The following is a 22,566-nucleotide window of genomic DNA, read 5'->3' as shown; positions in this document are numbered from 1 at the left end:
AAAGGAAACAAATACAGAAGATTAGGAAAAAGAAAAATTATCAGGATTTGGTGTTGCCTTAGAAATCAAGACGGAAAAGTGTTTCAAAGGAGATAAGAGGAAGACGTGACTCAGTTGTGCAATAGTAGTGACAGAGATCAAGATAAACATGGCATTCCAAAAGGTATCACAGAATGTCAAATGATAAGCTCTTTTCTTATCAACTTAAATCTTTAAAATACAAAAATTGTGTGTGTTTGGGGGGGGGGGGTGTTCCTGGCTGACTCAGTGTCAAGTCAGTTAAATATCCAACTCTTGGTTTTGGCTCAGGTCATGATGTCACAGTTCATGGGATCAGGCCCTGCGTCAGTCTCTATGCTGTCAGCACACAGCCTGCTTGGAATTCTCTTTCCCTTTTTCTCTGCCCCTCTTCTGCTCATGCATGCTCACTCTCTCTCTCTCTCTCTCAAAATAAATTAATAAAAACTTGGGGTGCTTGGGTGGCTCAGGTGGTTAAGCATCCGACTTCAGCCCAGGTCATGATCTCGCAGTTCATGAGTTCCAGCCCCGTGTCGGCTCTGTGCTGACAGCTCAGAGCCTGGAGCCTGCTTTGGATTCTGTGTCTCCCTCTCTCTTTACCCCTTGCCTTCTCTCTCTCTCTCTCTCTCTCTCTCTCTCAAAAATAAACATTAAAAAATAATTTAAATTAATAAAAACTTTAAAAAATAATAAAATAAAATACAAAAGTGACTCTTCTTCCTGTTCCCTTTCTTTCCCAGGCAAATCAGACCACAAACCATTAGGGCACATCAAGTAAGCCAGAGGAGCTGCTGTGCTCCAAAGGTGGGCATGAAAACCTGAGGACAGTAAAGAAAGTGCCTGTGTTGGAAGGCAGCCCAGGGTGGGCCCAAGTGGGGTAAGGAAAGTGCCCATATTGGGAATTGTTGCCAAGTATGTGGTGTTAGAGCCAAGAGCAGGGGGAGTAGGGCCATCTGTGCAGGGTAGAGGCAGCACTGGCAAAGGGAAATTGGTTACATGCAAGGAATTGAACAAATAAGTAATTATATTAAAGATAATTAAGTCAGATTTCTCACTGTGGGAGAAGAGAGTTAACAATGCAAAAAGCAAGAAAACTAGGATGAACCCTGTGCAATGAAATTGCATGTAGCAGTATGAGCTCACGCACTTCGACATACATATAGGTAGGTGTCAAAATTAATATAGCTTTTTTCACCAAAACAGCCTGTAAGCAGCAACACCCAATAACAATGGGCAAATCCACCCCTCAGATTTCCAATTCTAATTGTCATTCTTCAACAAAAGAAGTACAAGAGAAATAGTCAACTTCATGGCTAAAGCAGGGATGATACAAAATGGAAGCATGTTGCTGTGTCAGAAAACATAAGAAGGAACATTCTGTGGTGCTAGAAAGCAACAAAATGCTCAAAACATGAAGAGAAATTTTAAATTTTTTCTAGCTTTACTGAGATACAATTAACATAGAACATTGTATAGGTTTAAGATGTGCAATATGATGATTTAATACACATACATGTTGTAAAGTGATTACCACGATAAGGTTAGTTAACACAGTCATCACTTCACATAATTATAATTTTGTTTGTGTGGGGGGTGAGAACATTTAAGATGTATTTTCTTATCAATTTTCAAGTATATAGTACAATATCATTAAGTACAGTCAACTTGCTGTATATCTCTAAGACTTATTCATCTAATAACCGGAACTTTACACTTTGACCAGCATGACCCCATTTTCCCCACCCCTCAGCCTATAGTAAATGACATTCTACTCTTTATTACTATGATTTTGGCTTTTTATTAGATCCCACATATAAGTGAGATAATACAGTATTTGTCTTTCTCTGTCTGACTTATTTCACTTAGCATAATACCCTCAAGGTCCATCCATTTGTCACAAATATCAGGATTGCAGTCTTTTTTTTAATGCCTAAATAACATTCCATTATATGTCTTTTTTTTCCTCACTTTTTCTTTATCACATTTTCTTTACCCATTCACTCACCAATAAAGATTTAGTTTCCATATCTTGACTGTTGTGAATAATGCTGTAATAAATATGGGGTTGCAGATACGTCTTTGAGATAATAATTTCATTTCCTTCAAATATATACCCAGAAGTGGGATTGCTACATCATATGGTAGATCTATTTTTTTTTAATGTTTATTTATTTTTTAAGGAGAGAGAGACAAAGCGTGAGCGGGTGAGGGACAGAGAGAGAGGGAGGAACAGAACCGGAAGCAGGCTCCAGGCTCTGAGCTGTCAGCACAGAGCCTGATTCCGGCTTGAACCCATGAGCCATGAGATCATGACCTGAGCCGAAGTCAGACACTTAACCGACAGAGCCACCAGGCGCCTCTGGTAATTCTATTTTTAACTTTTTGAGGAACCTCCATACTGTTTTCCATAGTGTCTTCACCAATTTATATTGCCAGCAATAACACACAAGTGTTCTCTTTTCTCCTTATGCTCCCCAACATTTCTTATTTCTTGTCTTTTTGCTAATAGCCATCCTAACACATATGAGGTGATATCTCATTATGGTTTCCATTTGTATTTCCCTGATGATTAGTAAGTAATGTTGAGCACCTTTTCATTTACCTGTTGGCCATCTGTATATCTTCTTTGGGAAAATGTATATTCTGGTCCTCAACCCATTTTTTTTATTTTATTAAAAAAAAAATTTTTTTTAACGTTTATTTATTTTTTAGACAGAGAGAGACAGAGCATGAATGGGGGAGGGTCAGAGAGAGAGGGAGACACAGAATCCGAAACAGGCTCCAGGCTCTGAGCTGTCAGCACAGAGCCCAATGCGGGGCTCGAACTCACGGACCGCAAGATCATGACCTGAACTGGAGTCAGACGCTTTACCGACTGAGCCACCCAGACGCCCCACGACCTATTTTTTAAAATTAGATGATTTGGTTTTCTACTATTGAGTTGTATAAGGGCATTATATATTTTACCTATTGATACCTTATCTAACGTACTGTTTGCACATATTGTCTCCCGTTAAGTAGGGTGCCTTTTCATTTTGTTTAAAATTATTCTTTAGCTGAGTAGAAGCTTTTCAGATGTAGTCGCATTTACTTATTTTCGTTTCTGTTGCTTGCGCTTTTGGTGTTGCATACAAAACATCACTGCCAAGACCAGTGTCAAGGAGCTTTTTCCCTGTGTTGTCTCCTAGAAGTTTTATGGCTTCAGTTCTTATATTTAAGTCTTTAATCTATTTTGAGTTAATCTTTGTGAGTGGAAGATAGGAGTCCAATTCCATTCTTTTGCATGTGAATATCCAGTTTTCTAAATACCATTTACTGAAAAGATTATCTTTTCCCCATTGACTATTCTTGATTCAAAGGGGACTTTTTTTAAAAGGACCCAGAAGTAAGCTTAAAGTTTACAGAAGCCATTGACTAAGTTGGAGAAAATTTGAACATCAAAATAAATATTTATAGTAATAAGTTATCACTCACTGAGCAAACCAGGAGTTATGAATTCACATGAATATAAGTAAATTGAAATTTTTATGAGGAACAGGAATTTTCAAACTACCTTCACATAAAATATTTATATATTTCAAAGCAAAATGGAAATAACTTTACACTGCAGAAGCCTAGCAGATACCACATCAGATCAGCGATAAAAGAAAATATTATCAGCAATAAGAAAAATTAAAAATTTATGCCACACAATAGGAGGCAGTTAAAAGAACACAGCCTAACTTCTGTCATATTCCTGCCAAATAAACATAACCTGAACGTAAGCAGTAAGAAATATATGCTAAGTCCTAGTTGAGGACTTCTCCAAAGTACCCCAAAATTCAGATGTAACAAAATCATAAAATACAAGGAAAGACTGAGAAAGTGTTTCAAAGTAAAGAGGATTATGAGACACAACTAAATATATACTAAATATATCAGTATTTATAAACTGCATCTTTTTGCTATAAAGAACATTAAGGTAACTGGGAAATTGAGTGAAGCCTGAGGAATAAACTACGATTTTAGCAAATATCGTAACTAAAATGGAAAAGGTGAAATCCATTTTAATCATTAGAATTAAAGGTCTGGGAAAAACTTACTCTGTTTTGATTGTTGTTAATATTGTTATAATGTTACCAGTAAAAATTAATAAAGTAAAATTAAAAGATCAAATGCATCTATGTCACTCAGCATGTGAGGAATTTCATAAGAAATTAAGAATTATGGTGGGCAAACTATGGATTGGACTAATATGGTATTTCTATATTATTATCCTGCAACCGCACACCGTGTTTTAATTTGAGTATTACCTATTTCTTCTTTATTTTACAGATTAAAAGGGAAAAATTAAGCCTTTCTTTTCTACAAACAGTAGTAAACATACACATTGTAAAATGTACTTGGGAGAAAATGGGAAAATATATCCCTTAATCATGGAATCAAGAGATTTCATCCTCTGGGATGAAGAATGAGCTACATGTGTATATTAGGAAACTACAAAGACTAACACATTATGACAATCCTATGTTTTCAGAAAAGAAAATCGATATCTTCTATCAGAGATAAGAAGTAGATTATTGGAGAATGCTTTTATTGTTTTAGGAATTCTTAACCTGAAGTTAACATGAAGTCTGTTAATTGAAGCTTTCAGCTGCCTAAATATTATTTAAGCAAGGAATTCAGAAATATAAGAGCTCTCCAATGACTAGGTTCTCTGGAAATGTAAAGGTGAAACAACTGAATGAAAATACTATTTTTTAAAAGGTAAAAGACACAAGCCAACATGAAGTGGGGGGTGGCTCTAGCATAATGTGGAAGACACCACTATCTGTAGCAGGACAATGTACAGCTGCACTACACAGTTACCTAGACAGTATTGAAAATATTCTTACTCACTTGTATGGAGTTTGTAATTCCTAGGCTTATCTTTCAAAATATATATCATTTGGAGATTCTTTTCTTAAGATTTGGCCTCCTAATCCTGCCAGTAGAAACAACGAGAAGATAAATGCAGACAACTTCCCTGGAATTCCTAATGTGTCTCATCAATGGTTTGTTAAAAGGGTTAGGAAGAATGGCTGGGAGAAGGGCAGCCCTTTTGTTCTACTTTTGTTTTTTACCTGGGACTGGCTGCATGAAGTCTCTCAATGAGATAGTCCATTTCACTCAGTTGCAAGGCAAAAGCAGAACTACTAATGTTGGCCTGGAGTCCAAAAGAGTGCAGGTGATGACCACAAAAGACACTGGGCCAACGGTGTGGATGGATCAATGTAAATCCATCATCACTAATTAAAAACAATTCCAAGGACATGCCCTGGTGCCTGTGGATAAGCAGTATCATGCACAGGAAAAGAAATGAGGAGGAAAACAAAAGAAATCCATGCCACAGTTTTGCTCAGGGTTAGTCCTAAAGAGTCAAGGGAAAGGATGAAAAATAGAAACTGAAAATCTAGCTGTATTTTTAAAAATATTATTTCCTTTGGCGAATGGGCAAAATACATGATTGAGAAGTACATTATTTTGAATATTTTTCATTTTTCGACACACATTATAGATCAAGTTATGTGTGTAATATATTATCTATCCAGGTATCTATTATCTCAATAGTAATTCAACAATCATAACAATAATATAATATTATATTAGCAAAGAAAAGAGAATCAACAGTGTACTTGCATTAGATAATTTATTGCTGAGGTAGCCTTGCTAAAATATCAAGATAAGAGAGAAAATACCTTGGTATCAAATTAGTTTTAATTTTTATTTTTTTTTTTTAGCGTCCATGTAATGGCCTCATTGTATAGATTCACTTTTACTGGTCTATAACAACCTACTATAGAAATGAATATATTATATTGCTCCTAACTCCATCCATTCTTTGATGTTTTCAGAACTATAAAAAATTACCTCTATTTCCGAACGAGACAATACCAGACATATTTTAATGTTCTGTTGCCAGCATGTGTTTTCATTATTCTCGAAATGATAACATGCAGTTTGGTTATGAAGAATATGTCTTTCAACTTAAGTACTTTATCTTTCTTCATAAATTTGAATTATATATAGCATAGGGAGTTTATTTGTTTTATTACATAATATGTCTTAGTCAAGTTAATAAAATGAAATACAATATTAGATTGTCAAAAGTGAAACTAATAGCTATAATAATAAATCATAAAACAGGCATTATACTTTAGAAGTCTCATAATTTTATCAACAGCTTTATGATGTTGCTTATTACCATTTCTGTTTTATAGGTGGGAAATTTAGAGCCCAAAGAGATTAAATAGTACTGCAAAGAGTTAGTAAATGTAGGGCTTCATTGTATATATTTTTTTAATTCTAGATAAGCACATTTTTCAATTAAAGTACAGTCCCCCAGCACCAAGAGACATAACATTATCTACAAAGACAATCTTCTTTCTTATCCAATTGTGTGTTATTAAGGAAACAGATGCCTAACCAATAATTTGAACGGCACGGAGTATGCCAGTGAAAATAAATTTAAAGATACAGGTCTTAGCTTTAAAGAATTATCAAATAGTACTTGTAGGATAACACAAATAGCTGTTTTTCCGTTTTTAAATCTATTAACATAAACCAAATTAAATAGGACAAACAAAATAGAGTGGGTAAAAGCATCCCCATGGAACATACATTATACATGGTGACTGTATGTGTCACTGGTAACCTGCTCTAAAGGTATAATTGCTTTGTTGGTGAATTTCTCTCTGCTCTTCTGCTGAACTCCCGCATATTATTTGATCTTGTTGAAAGCCAAATATTAAATTTTAAAATTAACATTGTAACAACAATATTATTAGTAAAGTAAAACAACTGTTTTAAAGTGATAGAGGAAGGAAATGAATAATTAGATCTTTTGTAACTTGTTTCTAAAGATTAGGACTTTTTCCTCAATAATATTTCAGTATTCGTACTGAGCTATTTGTCTCTAAGAACATGGTATAAACTCTCTCAAAATTCTGTTTTCAATCACAAACGGAGACCCCAAAGCCTTCACCAGAAGTGTCACACAGTGTTGTAATCATCCACTGAGCAAAGTTGGGGGAGTGGGGTGATGAAGCATTCCAGCAGGAGGTGGGAGAGTCCTACATACATTAATAAAAACTTACTACTCGATCGCGACCAGACTAAAGCCACCAGTGATGCTGCTCTACGGATTGTAGGGCTATAAAGTATTTATTTTCACTCTCTTAAAGACCCGTTATGTTCCAGCAAACATACAGGAAATTGGGTTTGTGTTTTTATGTGTAACAAGAATCATTTCCAATTTTCTTGAGTTTTTTGGGGGGGAGGGGTGTATTATGTGGGCTCAAAATGTTCTTGTTTTAATTTTGAGTGTGAATTTGTGGAAGAGTCATTTAATTTTTAGATTATGTTTTCTTTTTCCCTTTGTTTTTATAAGACAGCATGGGAATGAAGGAGAGGTGAAAATTGATGGCATTTCGGATGATAGACTTCAGTGAAAGCAGCCAAAATTTATGAGGGGGAATTTCTACATGAGTAACTAATTTCCTATGTTTCCAATTGTTGTAGAGTCCCCATGTCTGATACCGGTAACAGAAATATTTTGTAAATGAAGAGATCTTTCAAGGGACTAATATTTCTACATTTACAGAGTATAAATATTGTTAAATCCTTGAATGTTATTTATGTTAGAAGTGAAATATGTTTGAATGGCAGATTTTTTTTTTGCATTTAAAGCTCAAACAAAAATTAATGAAACATCTAAATTTGAACATGGCTTTTAAAGTAATCTTAGATATATTCTCTTTTACCTACCTATGAACCCAAACCTGAGTAACGGTGTGAACTGAATACATTTATTCCTGAGTGGGAGGGGGAATAGATTATTTTGACTTTGACTTTTTAAAGAAAGAACAGCAGATATTTTAACATCTGATATAGCTTATTCTTACATGAAACACTTCAGCAATACAAGAAAAAGGAAGTTTTCAGACTGAGTCTAGAAACAAAGATTTTAATTCAGATCTGGCTCAGGCAGTTTCCTTTTACTTAGCTAGCCCCAGGAAAGCAATTTTTGATTTTTCATATTTTAACAGTAGCTAATCTCATACTGTTAATATGGTGTTGCAAGCACTTTTTCTGATCATTTCCCAAAACCACCCACTTGTCTGCATTAAGTCATTCATTTATCCTGCTGCACTTCTACAAAATATTAATTGTAACTTTCACCAAGTAGTAAATGTTCTGTCCATATCATGCTTTAACATATAATTGGTACTCACGGACAATAGGAAATTGATCATAAAACTCTACAATAAAAGTAATGCTCAAGCTAGCTACTAATGATATTTACAGTATCTTTCTACTTACCATATATTTGGAATGGGTGTTTTCTTAGCTATGGCCTTGTCACTCTTTGCTAGGAATTGTGTAACTTGAAAGTTAATATTCTGGTCTCCATTGGGAACTTAAGGTTAACTGGTTGCTACATCACTTCAGTATCACAGAATTCTCTTCTAAAGGTGAAGAGAAATTTTATTTTCTTGAAAAATATGTTCACTGTTAATGTCAATATCAAATATTATCTAATAAATTAAAACTCAATCATAAATTTTCAACATTTTTAAACAGAAAGCTCCCATTTATTTTTTTCAAAATTAAATGAATATTTATAAATTAATATTTTATCCCTTCAACTATATATTTCACAACTTTTGTCCCTAACCACTCAGGTATCTTTTTCCTCTTTGTTGTAAACACATAATTCCCACTGGAACCAAAGTAAATTAGTAATGCTCATTGTATAAAAAATAGGTCCAAATGTTTGATGACTGCACGGAGGCAGACAGGAAATGCCCAAAAAAGATTCATCTATAAGACAGATCTTAATTAACACTGGGTTATTAATTTTTTGTCTTCTCTTCCAAGATATGAGTACGGAATCTCGTTTCAAAGGTTGAGGTGAAATTTTATAATTCATTTTCTTTATTTCTTACAAACTTAAAGCTGAAAATTGGAAACAGTGAGAGGGATAGGAACATAAGCTAACTTTGTTTTCCAAGTATGCATACAACCACCAGTTGAAAAGCAAATAGAAAAAGTGATTAACCAACTGAGTGTTTCACAAGCAGAAAGAGTAGTGTTTTCAAAACAAAGGTCAACCTTGAAACTTTCAATAGCTTCTAATTGCTCTTGGGATAAAGACCAAAATTCTAATCAAATGACCAAAACCCTATAAGGCTCTGCTCTGCTAACCTCAAACTCCCAGCCTCCCCTGGCACAGGAGCTTTCCCTGTGCAAGTTAACATACCTGCCTGAACTAGACTTCACTGGCCTTCTCACTGTCAGAGCCAACTCCATCATCCCTTCCTTATGAAAGCTTTTACTGTCCTCCATTGATGAGACCGAAGTCCCCAGTACAAACTCTTGTAAAATCCTCTAATTCTCCTTCAGAGCACTTATTACAATTGCAGTACACATGCTTTGTGTGGTCTTTGATTAGTGCTAATCTCCCCAACCAGATTGCTAATTCCTTGGAGGCAGGGACAGTCTTTGGCCTTGTTCACCCTTGGGTCTATAATATCCAACACAATGCCTGGCACATAGTAAAAACTTATTTTTTCAGATGAATCAATCACTCAATGATATAGATATGGATTTCAATCTTAATTCTACCAGATTTGATTCTGGTTGCATGAGCTTAATCAAATTTCTAAAGAATTAAGCCACATGGTCCCCTTTTATAAAAGTAGGGTGATAAAACACAATTTATAGCGTTGTTGAGAAGCTGAAACATGGCCTCATTTGTGTCCAGCTCAATAACATGTTTTTCCACTCCTTTCCCCTCTCTTTCTCTTAGAAGAAAATAATGAGTAGAAAAGTTGATCTCTTGACAGAGTTGTTTATTAAATAAAAGATCAGCCCTTAGCCTTCAAATCCAGACTATGTGACCTTTGGCAAGTTAGTGTTTCTCCATACATCATCCCCATCTATAAAATAGGCCTGATCAGGGCGCCTGGGTGGCTCAGTGGGTTAAGTGGCCGGCTTCGGCTCAGGTCATGATTTCACGGTCCGTGAGTTCAAGCCCTGCGTCAGGCTCTGTGCTGACAGCTCAGAGCCTGGAGCCTGTTTCAGATTCTGTGTCTCCCTTTCTCTGACCCTCCCCCGTTCATGCTCTGTCTCTCTCTGTCTCAAAAATAAATAAACGTTAAAAAAAAAAATTTAAAATAGGCCTGATAGCAGTATATACTCATAGGGCTACTGTGAAGATTGAATATATGCCAATCACCTAGAACAAGGCATGGGACATAAATATCGTATGGGTTCATTGTCATTTGTTTCTTTGCTCCTGATCTATAATTTTGCCTTTTTCTATCACATTGAATGTGTCTCTGCACATTTACCAAGTTAAAAAATTAGCATATTATCTGTAAAAAAAAAAGTGTATACATTTAAAAAAGAGTGTTGTTCAATTTTAGGTGGGAAACTTTAATATGTGATTTTTACAGTATTGGTGTATGTTTGTGTGTCTAGAATAGGGTACAACAAAGATTGTGCGATGTCTTTTTCCTTTACATGTCTGTTCAAATAAATGGCTGACCCAGTTTTGTGAACAAGAGAAAAAAAAAAAAACAGATCAGCCCTTAGTGATAATATATGCAAGTTTAGGCATAGTTTTTGCCTTTCGGATCTCAAATATTTAAACCTAAACACTCAGTAAAAATTATTTTATTATTCAAATCTTTGAACACTTCACGAACTTTTACTTTGAATTGTAATAATCAAACTGTCATCAAAATTCAGAACAAAGCTATCTAAAGCTCCAAATCCTTCTCTCCCATTTTTCTCCATTATTCCATTATTCTCCATTATTCCAAAGTGGTCAGCTCCTCCTGGACCTGTGTGCACACTCTGTGCCAGGTTAACAGAAGAAATCCAGGAAAGACTCATGATTAGTCCAAAGCTGTGGTTCTCATTTCTGTGCAAACCCCGTATCTTTTGGGGGTTCTTGGACCGATGTATTTTATGTTTAATTTATACTTATATGATATCAAATCACTATATTTTATTAGATTGTTTTTTTGTCTTTATTAGAACCATCTTATTAATTTTAAAAAATGTGTGGAACTTATTTAACATCCTTTTGAAAAAAAGTAGGAAAAAATTTTCAAAGGTCACTGGAGAATATGCTGGATTAGTCAAATGTACCATCCAGCCAGCATGCCAAGAAGTGTAGATATTAAGTGAAATAAGAACTTAGGCAAGAGACTATTTTACATTTTTTAAATATTTATTTATTTTTGAGACAGAGACAAAGCATGAACAGGGGAGGGTCAGAGAGAGAGGGAGACATAGAATCAAAAGCAGGCTCCAGGCTCTGAGATCAGAGCCGAAGTTGGACGCTTAACCGACTGAGCCACCCAGGTGCCGAAGTTGGACGCTTAACCGACTGAGCCACCCAGGTGCCCCGGCAAGAGAATATTTTAAAACTTTAAACGACAGCAGCCAATAATCAATAGTAGAGTCAAACTAACCTGGAATGGCAAGCTTTAGGGTTTAGTTCTCTATCCACATCCATCAGGATCTGAGAGACTGAGAATAAAGCTTTTCTTTTTAAATAATTGAGTGTCTTTTGCAGCCGTCATTAAACATGGGTCACATCTATATCTTCCCATAGCTATTCTTCTTCTATGTCTTCCTGAAAAGACCAAGACACTTCTGTTGCTCTACCCATTCCCTTTAACCTGTCAGCTTTCTTCATACTGACCATCTTCTGCTTTTGGCCAGTGGTAAAACTAAGCCTGCTACTAATTCAATTCTAAACACTCTTTCAGTGGGTGAGTATGATTAGTCCTTTAATGTGCTCCAGTACTCCTCTCTGAAATACACTGAGCAAAGGCAGCCCAGGACCAGCTCCTTAGAATGCAGAGCTCTCCACCATCTCCTATCATGTACCCCCTGTTGCAGCCAGACTGGGTTATTCACTGTAATTCCAAGAAACGTATCTTTGTCCACTCTGGCCCACCACATCAGTTAGGATTATATCAATTACAAATAATAGAACCAATACAACAGGTGAAAGTTAAAACAAATGCATACATATATATTATGAATGTTTCTCACTGAATCCAAAGGCAAATGTAACCAGGCCTCAAGAACAAACTGGAATCACTTACAGAAAACAATTTGTTCTTGCTTTTCTTTTCCTTTTTTTACTTCTCTTTGATCCCTGATCCCCATGGCAAAAAAATAAAATAGTTCTTTATCCCCTCTCCTGAGAGACGGGTTTAGACTGAGAGTAGGGTCTCATAATCTCAATTTAAGATTCCCAGAGAAGGGCCTCTGATTGGCCCAATTTATGTAAAGTGCTAAAATCTGGGCCAGTTAACTGTGAACAAATATAGTTGATATGGCGGTTCTCAGAGAAATTCACTGTGACTGAGGGCCTGCAATTAAATGGGGATTGTTATGAGTTAGATATTCCTTACCACTTACCACCAAACTAAATTCTACAACCTGGCAAAGCTCTACCTCCTTTTTTAACAAACCTGGCATTTGGTCACAATGCCAGGCTCCCAAGACAATTCTCAGGGGAATACAGATGCAAGACCATTCCTGGGGGACCATCACCCTGGAAAACCCATACAGTGGGCTCCCTTTCCTCAGTATCAACACTTTCCACTCCAAATACTAGGATGAAATAAATATGCAGGGCAAGTTCGAAGGAAGACAATTTTAAAGGGCATTCCAAATTTCTGAAATAATTACAAGTGGCCCCAAAACATATTTCAAAATGGTCACACAATTAAGTAAACAAATATAGGCGTCCCTCACTTTTCAGAAGTTTGTATTACACCACTTTGCTTTTATAAAAGACCCAAATTAGTACTTATTTTAAGTAATAGAAAGAATTTGAAGAGGATTTTTGCTTTTACGAAAAAGCTGAAAAGTGAAAATAGCATTCAGCATTTCTGTTATAGAGGCAGCACACACCCCAAACAGCGGCAGTGGCGCAGCCGAGATCCTTCCCCAGGAACTATACTCAGCATCTCCGCATCCGGCTGCCATAACTTTGAACCATGTCTGTGAGCATCTGTGAGCGTCTGTGTTTTATCGTGATTTATTTTGGCATCCATTTGCAAGATGTGTTCTAAGGTACCAGAAAAGCCTAAGAGGTTATTCCGGTGGTCTGCAAATGCTCAAATTTTTTTCTATATAAAATAATGGCAATTGCTTTTTCACTTTGTACCATTTCTGCTTATAAAAAGCTTCACAGGAAGGGACCCTGAGTGGCTCATTTGGTAGAGCATCTGACTCTTGATTTTGTCTCAGGTCATGATCCCAGGGTCAGGATTAAGCCCTGTATAGGGCTCCACACTAAGAGTCAAGCCTGCTTAAGATTCTCTCTTCCTTTCCCTCTGCCTCCTCCCCCAAAAAAGGGAAAAAAAAGTTTCATAGGAATGCTCTACTTTGGGATAGCAGGAAAAACCTACATAAATAAGAGACTTATATTATTTTTACCTATCGAATTTAAAAGATTTTATAAATTTGTAATACCCAGTGTTTGTGTGGGTGCAAGAAATGGGCCTTATTCATCGCTGATGTACTACTTTTTAGGTAAAATTTTAGTAATAGGTATCAAAATCCTTTTTATCAATGCACATTCTATGAACCAGGAAATCCCAATTTATGATTCCTTAAAAATAAAGAGATTGCTTCTTTTTCTGATCTCCTACAGAAGTTATTGCCAGTGTTCTTTATTAAAGCATCATATATGTCCTTATGATATCTCTTCTATTCATGTTTTACCTGATTATTTAACTTATAATTCACAGTTGTTCCTTCCTGAGCCTGAACATTTCCTCCATGTCCCCTCAATCTTGTAGAATGCCCACCATTCAACACATCGTTTTATAATTTCCATTTTGATTCCTCTTTAATCCATGATTTAGTTAGAAATTTCTAGTGCTTGATGAACACAGAATTGATATTGATACATTGAAATGTGATTTTTTACCTGATAAGTCTTTTGTAAATGTTCTACAGGTTTTATGAAAAGTCGAATTAAGAAGCCTCACAGTTATAAGTCTTTTCCCTCATGCCATTTGGAAACTCATATAATTAAATATAAGTTACCAACTGGTTCTGTCCTCTGTTAATATTATTTTGCTCTTAAAAAATAAGATCTTGAAAAAATAAGACATGCTGAACTTAGAAATTTTTGCCATATCACAGGAAAGTAGCTTTCAAAGAAAAGTCTGTCCTATTTAACAATTTGTTGCCCTGGTCATAATGTTATAATGTGTTCCCTTAAAGCTTATAAATATTTGTAAACATTGCATGTCAAATCAGAAAAAGACCATTGGCCCTTTCTTCTTCTCCCATATGCTTGAAGGAACTAATAAAAGCCTATGAATCTTCTCTAATTCATATTAATTCCCCCCCACATATCCTCCCCACAAATAAGAAAGAATGACTACATTTTTCCTTTTCATTCCACCACAATGTTGATATCCCCAGGAATTTAATAATAAATTAATATCAAATGCTTTTTTGATTTTGACATTTGGTGCTTTGCACGCTTAATAAGTTTTGCCAATTTGAAGCGCCTGGGTGGCCCAGTTGGTTAAGCATGGACTCTCGATTTTGGCTCAGGTCATGATCTCACAGTTCGTGGGATAAAGCCCTGTGTCAGGCTCTCCACTAACAGTGCAGAGACTGCTTGGGATTCTCTCTCTTCCTCTCTCTGTCCCCCACCCCTTAAAATAAATAAATAAATTTTATAAAAAAAATAAGTTGTACCAATTTGATTACTCACCAGAAATTCTTGCATTTCATTCCTTCCTTATGAAATCTTCTTTTCACAGTTGTTCTTACTAAAGAGAAGATTTGTAGAGAATTAACTCTTAACTCCTTCTACATATAAAAAGATCTTTATTTTATCCTCACCTTTAAATGCTGGTTTGGTTGGGTATAGGATTGTAGTCCAAATTCCTTTCCTTTAGTACTTTAAAAATTAGAATCCATTGTCACCTGTAGCTGTTAAGAAAGCTGATTTCAAACTTCTGTATCTTCTGAGTAATCTATCTCAGTTACTCTGTCTCTCTGTCTCTCTCTCTTAGATTCTAGCATTTTCTCTTTACTTCACTCTGTTTTTCATTGCTGTTTATGTTCATTTTTTTTCTTTATTAATTTTTCAAACTGTACTATTGGCAGGACATTTGCCTCTTTGTTTCTGGAAAATTTTAGGCTTTGTATCTTCAACTGGGGAGTTCTATCTATCCTTTCCATTCTCTCCTTCTGGAACAAAAATTGGTAATTTCAGATTTAATTTCCATATATCTTAATAGGTCTTTCAGATTTTCAAACCTTTATTTCTTTGTTCTGTTCTTGAAGAATCCCTTGCCTCTTTATTTTAGCTCATTAATTCAATCTTTAGGCACATTCATGCAGCCATTCAGCCTATCTTGAATTTATATGTCAACACTGATATTTTTATTTCCAAAACGATTAATTCATTTCCATAGCTTCTTTCCCTGCATCACAGATGCTATATTTTCACTTTTGTCTCTGAGAATAACAAATACTTTTTTAGTGTTCTGGTTTCTCTATTAATTCTTTTTTGAGGTGTATGTAAGTTCTCTTATGCAGTTCTTTGCTGAATTTTTTTTTCTCTCTTCCATGTGTTTTAGGCTCTTAAAAGATTAGGGATATAATCCAATGGAAAAAAGACAGTCTCTTTAACAAATGGTGCTGGGAGAATTGGACAGCAACATGCAGAAGAATGAAACTAGACCACTTTCTTACACCATTCACAAAAATTAACTCAAAATGGATAAAGAAACTGAATGTGAGACAGGAAACCATCAAAACACTAGAGGAGAAAGCAGGAAAAGACCTCTCTGACCTTAGCTGCAGCAATTTCTTATTTGGCACATTCCCAAAGGCAAGGGAATTAAAAGCAAAAATGAACTATTGGGACCTCATGAAGATAAAAAGCTTCTGCACAGCAAAGGAAACAATCAACAAAACTAAAAGGCAACCAACAGAATGGGAAAAGAGATTTGCAAAGACATATCAGACAAAGGGCTAGTATCCAAAATCTATAAAGACCTCACCAAACTCCACACCCAAAAAACAAACAATCCAGTGAAGAAATGGGCAGAAATCATGAATAGACACTTCTCTAAAGACATCCAGATGGCCAACAGGCACATGAAAAGATGCTCAACGTCGCTCCTCATCAGGGAAATAGAAATCAAAACCACACTCAGATACCACCTCATGCCAGTCAGAGTGGCCAAAATGAACAAATCAGGAGACCACAGATGCTGGAGAGGATGTGGAGAAACGGGAACCCTCTTGCACTGTTGGTGGGAATGCAAACTGGTGCAGGTCCTCTGGAAAACAGTGTGAAGGTTCCTCAAAAAATTAAAAATAGACCTACCCTATGACCCAGCAATAGCACTGCTAGGAATTTACCCAAGGGATACAGGAGTACTGATGCATAAGGGCACTTGTACTCCAATGCTTGTAGCAGCACTCTCAACAATAGCCAAATTGTGGAAAAAGCCTAAATGTCCATCAACTGATGAATGGATAAAGAAATTGTGGTTTATATACACAATGGAGTACTATGTGGCAATGAGAAAGAATGAAATCTGGCCCTTTGTAGCAACGTGGATGGAACTGGAGAGTGTTATGCTAAGTGAAATAAGCCATACACAGAAAGAGAGATACCATATGTGTTCACTCTTATGTGGATCCTGAGAAACTTAACAGAAAACCATGGGGGAGGGGAAGGAAAAAAAAAGAAAAAAAAAAAAAGAGGTTAGAGTGGGAGAGAGAGCCAAAGCATAAGAGACTCTCAAAAACTGAGAACAAACTGAGGGTTGATGGGGGGTGGGAGGGAGGGGAGGGTAGGTGATGGGCATTGAAGAGGGCATCTTTTGGGATGAGCACTGGGTGTTGTATGGAAACTAATTTGACAATAAATTTCATATAATAAAAAAAAGATTAGGGATATAATAGATCCTAGTCAAAATATTTTTAACATGAATATGGTCAAGGCTTTAGATATAACTTCTACTTTACAGAAAATATAGGGGATAGAAGAACAAACCAAATACTATCTCTAAGGAAGCAAGCAGTCAAACCCAGGAGGTAGAAATTCTACCCTAGGCAGAGTACCTTTCTATCCAGTCGTCTGAGTTCAGCTGCTCCCAGGTCCCTTGGACATTACCAGCCATACTGGGTGCTGCTCTACCTTCCTCAAGTGTTGCTTCCTCCCAAAGATACACAACCCCACTTTTGATGCCTGGCTCTTGGGCAGATAAAAAAGGAATCCACAGGAGTCAGACCATCTAGCATTTCCCACTGTACTTCCCACTTAATTCCTTTGCCATTTCCTCCTGGACTTCCCCGTTTTCTGCTGCCGCTATATTTGTAGGTAGGGTGCCATATCATCCCCCCTTTATCCCAAGACTCTCCCTTAGGGCCTTCTGTATATGTTCTTGCCTACCATTGTTTTCTTAATTGGATCTTGTCTGTTTTCGGTTTCTCAAGGATTACTTATAAGTTCTTATCCATCAATAATTTCTATTTTTACCTTCAAATGTAGCCACATACAGTATGCACCTTTTTTGTTTTTGTTTTTGTTTTTTTACAAATAAAATGATTTCAGAATCCACAGCCCTTTAATAATTTCTTGTACATGTCCATGATGTCTTACTACAAGGACTTGGAATTGTCACTGCTTGAGAGCTATCTCTGGCTGCAGCAGCCTGCTTGGCCCATTATCACGAGGAGCAGAGCATAAGTACTGAAGAGTAAATGCTTCCTGGCATGGTCCTCAACCAGTCACAGATGGAAACTGGTGACCAATACACCAGCTTCCTTGCCCTTGAATAGGACAATTCTGAAGCTCTGGACTGAGAGGTCCTCAGCATGACTAAACTCTAATATCCCTCCACAATCACATGCTAATTAACCTTACCCTTTATTAGCTTCTTTCCCTTACTTATATAACTTCTTGATTTCCTTACCGGTGCTTTCTGGAATTACCCAACCAAACTACTTATATTAAACCCTAGTCTCAGAGTGTGCTTCTGGGGAACACAACCAAAGACAATGGTGAGAGGGAAAAAAATATACATCTATGCAGTCTCCCTATCACGCAGAGTGCTAGGTACTTTTTAGCGAAATTCTGGTTATATTTGTTGAAACAATGCCTGAGGTGTTTTGTTTTTTTTTTCAGGGCCAGTGGAGCCATAAACTGGTAGAAACATTTACTTTTTTTTAATATATGAAATTTATTGTCAAATTGGTTTCCATACAACACCCAGTGCTCATCCCAAAAGATGCCCTCTTCAATACCCATCACCTACCCTCCCCTCCTTCCCATCCCCCATCAACCGCCTGAGGTATTTTTTTAAGTTTTATGCTTAGATGATGCAGGATTTTATCAGAAAAATATAAAACCTATAGATATCAAGTAGGAAAGTGTTTAATACCGGGAATTAGGTGTTCCACGACTATGGGAAGGGCTAGGAGAGCAAAAGTCAAGGGAAGTGATGATAGAGGGCATGAAATCAGGACATGCCCAAACCACAGTGCAGTGCCACCATAGGGACTTGTCTTGAAGCCACCATAAGCCTCACTTCTGTTGATTGTGCACCTGCTCATAGTTGCTGCTAAAAATATAATGGTTTCTCCTTCTCTTTTGACTTTCAAACTGGTTCCTAATACCTTCCATTAACAAAATCTAACTGAAACACTTTGGGTAGAGAAATCTGGGAAACTGCCTCCCAAGCTTTCTCCGTGTTCACAGGGCATGGGAGTGAGGATGTAGTCCAGTCGATCTCACACTGGAACACTGTTAATTCATTAAAATCCTAAGTTCTGCATGTCATTTTCCCAACTACCTATTTGCTGAAATTTCCAAGTATCTCTAAGAACAAGCCTGTTTGTAAACAAATCTATTAAGTAACCAATAACAATAATTCCATTGGCTGACCCATAAAATGCCACAATTCTAATTAATGTCCAAGCACTCACAAGGCGAAAGATCTCATACGATCTAAGTACTTCTTAGCAGTCCTGTAGGACAAACTTAAATTTCTCCCTAAAAGATCATATCAAAGCACTGGTAGCCATTTTCAAGGCTTCGTACAGAAATATACCTAGTCCTAAAAACTGACAACAAGTTATAATTACTGCATACAGAAACTTAACGCAGCTTTATAGTTAATGCATATTTTGAATGCTTCTATTGGTTTGGGAGAAACAAAGAGCAAGGGAAAAGAATGACATCATTTCAAGGCCCTCATTTACCTTTATTAAAGATTTGCAATGTCCAAATATTCAAATCCCCACTCAATCACACTCACTCCTTTTAACTTCCAAAACACGCAAATCAAATTTTTGGCAATAAAAAAGTTTAATGGTTATTATTATTAGAAGTTAGTTTCAGGGGAAATGTGTCTAGAAGAGAGCTGTTCCCCACATAACCTCAGAATTCTTGTAGCTCTGTAACTGATATCCCTTTGTACATGCACATACATTAATTACAATCCAATGGAAACAGTGCAGAGTTTACAATTTTTGAATATGTAAAAGTATATAAATCACTTTCTGTTCTGCCATGTATAAATAAGCATTTTAAAATTATCTTATGGAAAGCCTATAGTCAGAAATAATGCCAGTTATACTAATCCTATGGAGAAAAAAAATTTTTTTTAATTTTTTTTTTCAACGTTTTTTATTTATTTTTGGGACAGAGAGAGACAGAGCATGAACGGGGGAGGGGCAGAGAGAGAGGGAGACACAGAATCGGTAACAGGCTCCAGGCTCTGAGCCTCGAACTCACAGACGGCGAGATCGTGACCTGGCTGAAGTCGGACGCTCAACCGACTGCGCCACCCAGGCGCCCCTGGAGAAAAATTTTTTGAAGAACATTTATTTAGTTCTGCAAACTTATTATAGTAAAAGCTAGGAATTTCCTTAGAATTAGATATCTTGCTTTAAAAACGTGCCCATAAGGACTACTGAATTCGTAAAATCACTTCCATAATTTTTATGATTTTTCTTTACTAGGAAGCTATGAAATTAAACACTGCAATGTATATTTCACACATTAGAATGTCTTTTAATAATTATGATCCACTATTTTCTAAAAGTTACATTAAACCTTCACTAATAAAGGGAATTCAAAATCAAGGGGGCTTATTTATTCATATATAATAAATTTTTAAATTAAATTGATATAATCAATTAAGGCTTTTTTCTTTCCGAATACTTCATGTCAAGTTCTTCAGAAAAATCAGAATTTAAGTTTGAAGTTTCAATTTTTATTGCAAAGAGTTTATCAAAAGTCAAGAAAGTTAAGTTCTATTTTTCCATCAATATTACACATTATTTTTTTTAATGTTTATTTTTTTTTGAGACAGAGAGAGACAGAGTATGAATGGGGGATGGACAGAGAGAGAGGGAGACACAGAATCCGTAGCAGGCTCCAGGCTCTGAGCTGTCAGCACAGAGCCTGACGCGGGGCTCGAACCCATGGACCATGAGATCATGACCTGAGCTGAAGTCGGACGCTCAACCGACTGAGCCACCCAGGTGCCCCTACACATGTTAATTTTTTGTTTTCATCTAAAAACTCTATGCACATTCAATAAAAATAGCAAGATGTTGCATTTCAGGGGTTGTTACTTGCATGTGTTTTAAAATGAGTTTGTTAAATTCATCAGGACTATAACCAACCTCTTGAAATAAAACATTTTCCTTTCATGTAACTAAAATTACTTGATATTAAAATCAGAAAAGCTTAAATGTCTGTATGATCTTACAAAATTCACAACAGAAAATCCTTCTGAACATCAGACTCTACAATATTTTTTGTATTTATTTATTCATTCTACATATATTTTATGAGAATGAGTACTGCAAAGAACAATGCTGAAAATAACAAAGGCAGAAACACTGCCCTCACTCTCTGTGTGAAGCCAGGATATGCAGGGCACACAGGAGGGCTCCAGAGAGAATAAATAAACTAATTCTTCCTCCTTCACTTCTTTTTTTTTTTTTAACTTTTAATGTTTATTTTTGAGAGAGACAGCACGAGCAGAGGAAGGGCAGAAAGAGAGGGAGACAGAGAATCAAAAGCAAGCTCAGTCAGCACAAAGCCTGATGTGAGACTCGAACCCATAAACTGTGAAGTCATGACCTGAGCTGAAGTCAGACACTCAACTGACTGAGCCACCCAGGTGCCCCTGGCCTCATTTGCTTCCAAATCCACAGGTTCACTTTTTGAACTCATTTTAACTTTTGCATCTTGGGAATAGAATGTCATTGTATTTTAGGATGTTGAATTAATTTTAGATGCATTTATGCATACATATCTCAACTCTATGGAGAAGAATTTTTATTTGACATAGAACAGATCTCATTTTCAATAAGTTAGCAATTTCCCATAAGTTCTTTCATGTTATTGAGGGAATTATTAAGTGTATAAATTATTTGTACTGTTGTTTTTAAGTGACATTTGGCTGATCCCTGGATTAGAACTGATTTTGGCATTCTTCACAACTTTCAACATTTGTGTCAAAGTCCTTTATCTTCCTGTGTGTATGTATATGTGCGTGTGTACCTGTGTGAATATAACACGTTCTTTCTCTTTTCTGAAACTACTTAAAGACATAAAATAAAGGATGAAGACCATGATACAGGCACATATAAATCTGTGTTATGGAATATTCAGTGTTTATGCTGATACAAAAAAGTAGAATTTTTATATTTTTAATTTACTTAAAATATCATTGAGATTTATGAACTGGCACTCCAAAAGTATTTTAATAAAATATAATGAAAACTAGGTATGAAAATGTGCTATGCCTTGGACTTTCAGATTTTTAGTATACTACAGTCATAGGTATATTCTGTTTCCAAACCCTAATGAATACCAATGATTAAAAAAAAATTCATATAGAAGTAGGAAGTATAGTACATTAAAGACATTTTCTATCTGCTTTATACCTATTAATGTATTCTAAAATATGTATGAATGACCTTTTTCCCTAAGATAGTGTAGGTAATACAAAGATTTACACTTATATAAGGCCTTTATCTCCCCAAAGTCTACAATATAGTTGGGACACAGAACATTTGAACATAAAAATTTGCATATATCAATGAGAGAATCCCAATGAAAAGGTGCATCAACTGGCCTCTAAGACCTCTGTCTACCTTTAATATACAAAATAGCAAGAATTCATTCATTCATACATATAAATAAATATATAAGGATATATGTATTGAGTATAGTAGATGATTATGTGCTCACCATTGTTTACAGCCATAACAGAGCAGAAAAACATTATTATTATCATGGCACATGAAAGGAAGTCAAAGACTAACTAATAAAAATGAATATTTAGTCAGTTGTGTTCAGTGTTATGGGGGAAAATAAAAGTAGAAGATGAGAAGTGGTTGTGCTAACCTAGGATAGAAATGAGGCCAAATATCTACTTTAAACAGAATGGTCAGGGAAGGCCCCACTGAGAAGGTGACATTTGGGCA

General features: G+C 36.0%; 1 long non-coding RNA gene across 1 annotated transcript in view; it reads right to left on the bottom strand.

Annotated features, from left to right (window-relative positions):
• Positions 1-22,566, bottom strand: part of LOC125165201 (uncharacterized) — a 309,930-nt gene that overhangs the window by 105,561 nt on the left and 181,803 nt on the right. The window contains exon 2 of the long non-coding RNA XR_007152016.1: positions 14,807-14,864. This is a non-coding gene — a long non-coding RNA (uncharacterized LOC125165201). The remainder of the gene's footprint in view (positions 1-14,806; positions 14,865-22,566) is intronic.

This window comes from Prionailurus viverrinus, chromosome B2, assembly GCF_022837055.1.
Source record: "Prionailurus viverrinus isolate Anna chromosome B2, UM_Priviv_1.0, whole genome shotgun sequence".
NCBI lineage: Eukaryota > Metazoa > Chordata > Mammalia > Carnivora > Felidae > Prionailurus > Prionailurus viverrinus.
This window is presented reverse-complemented; position numbering and strand designations above follow the sequence as displayed.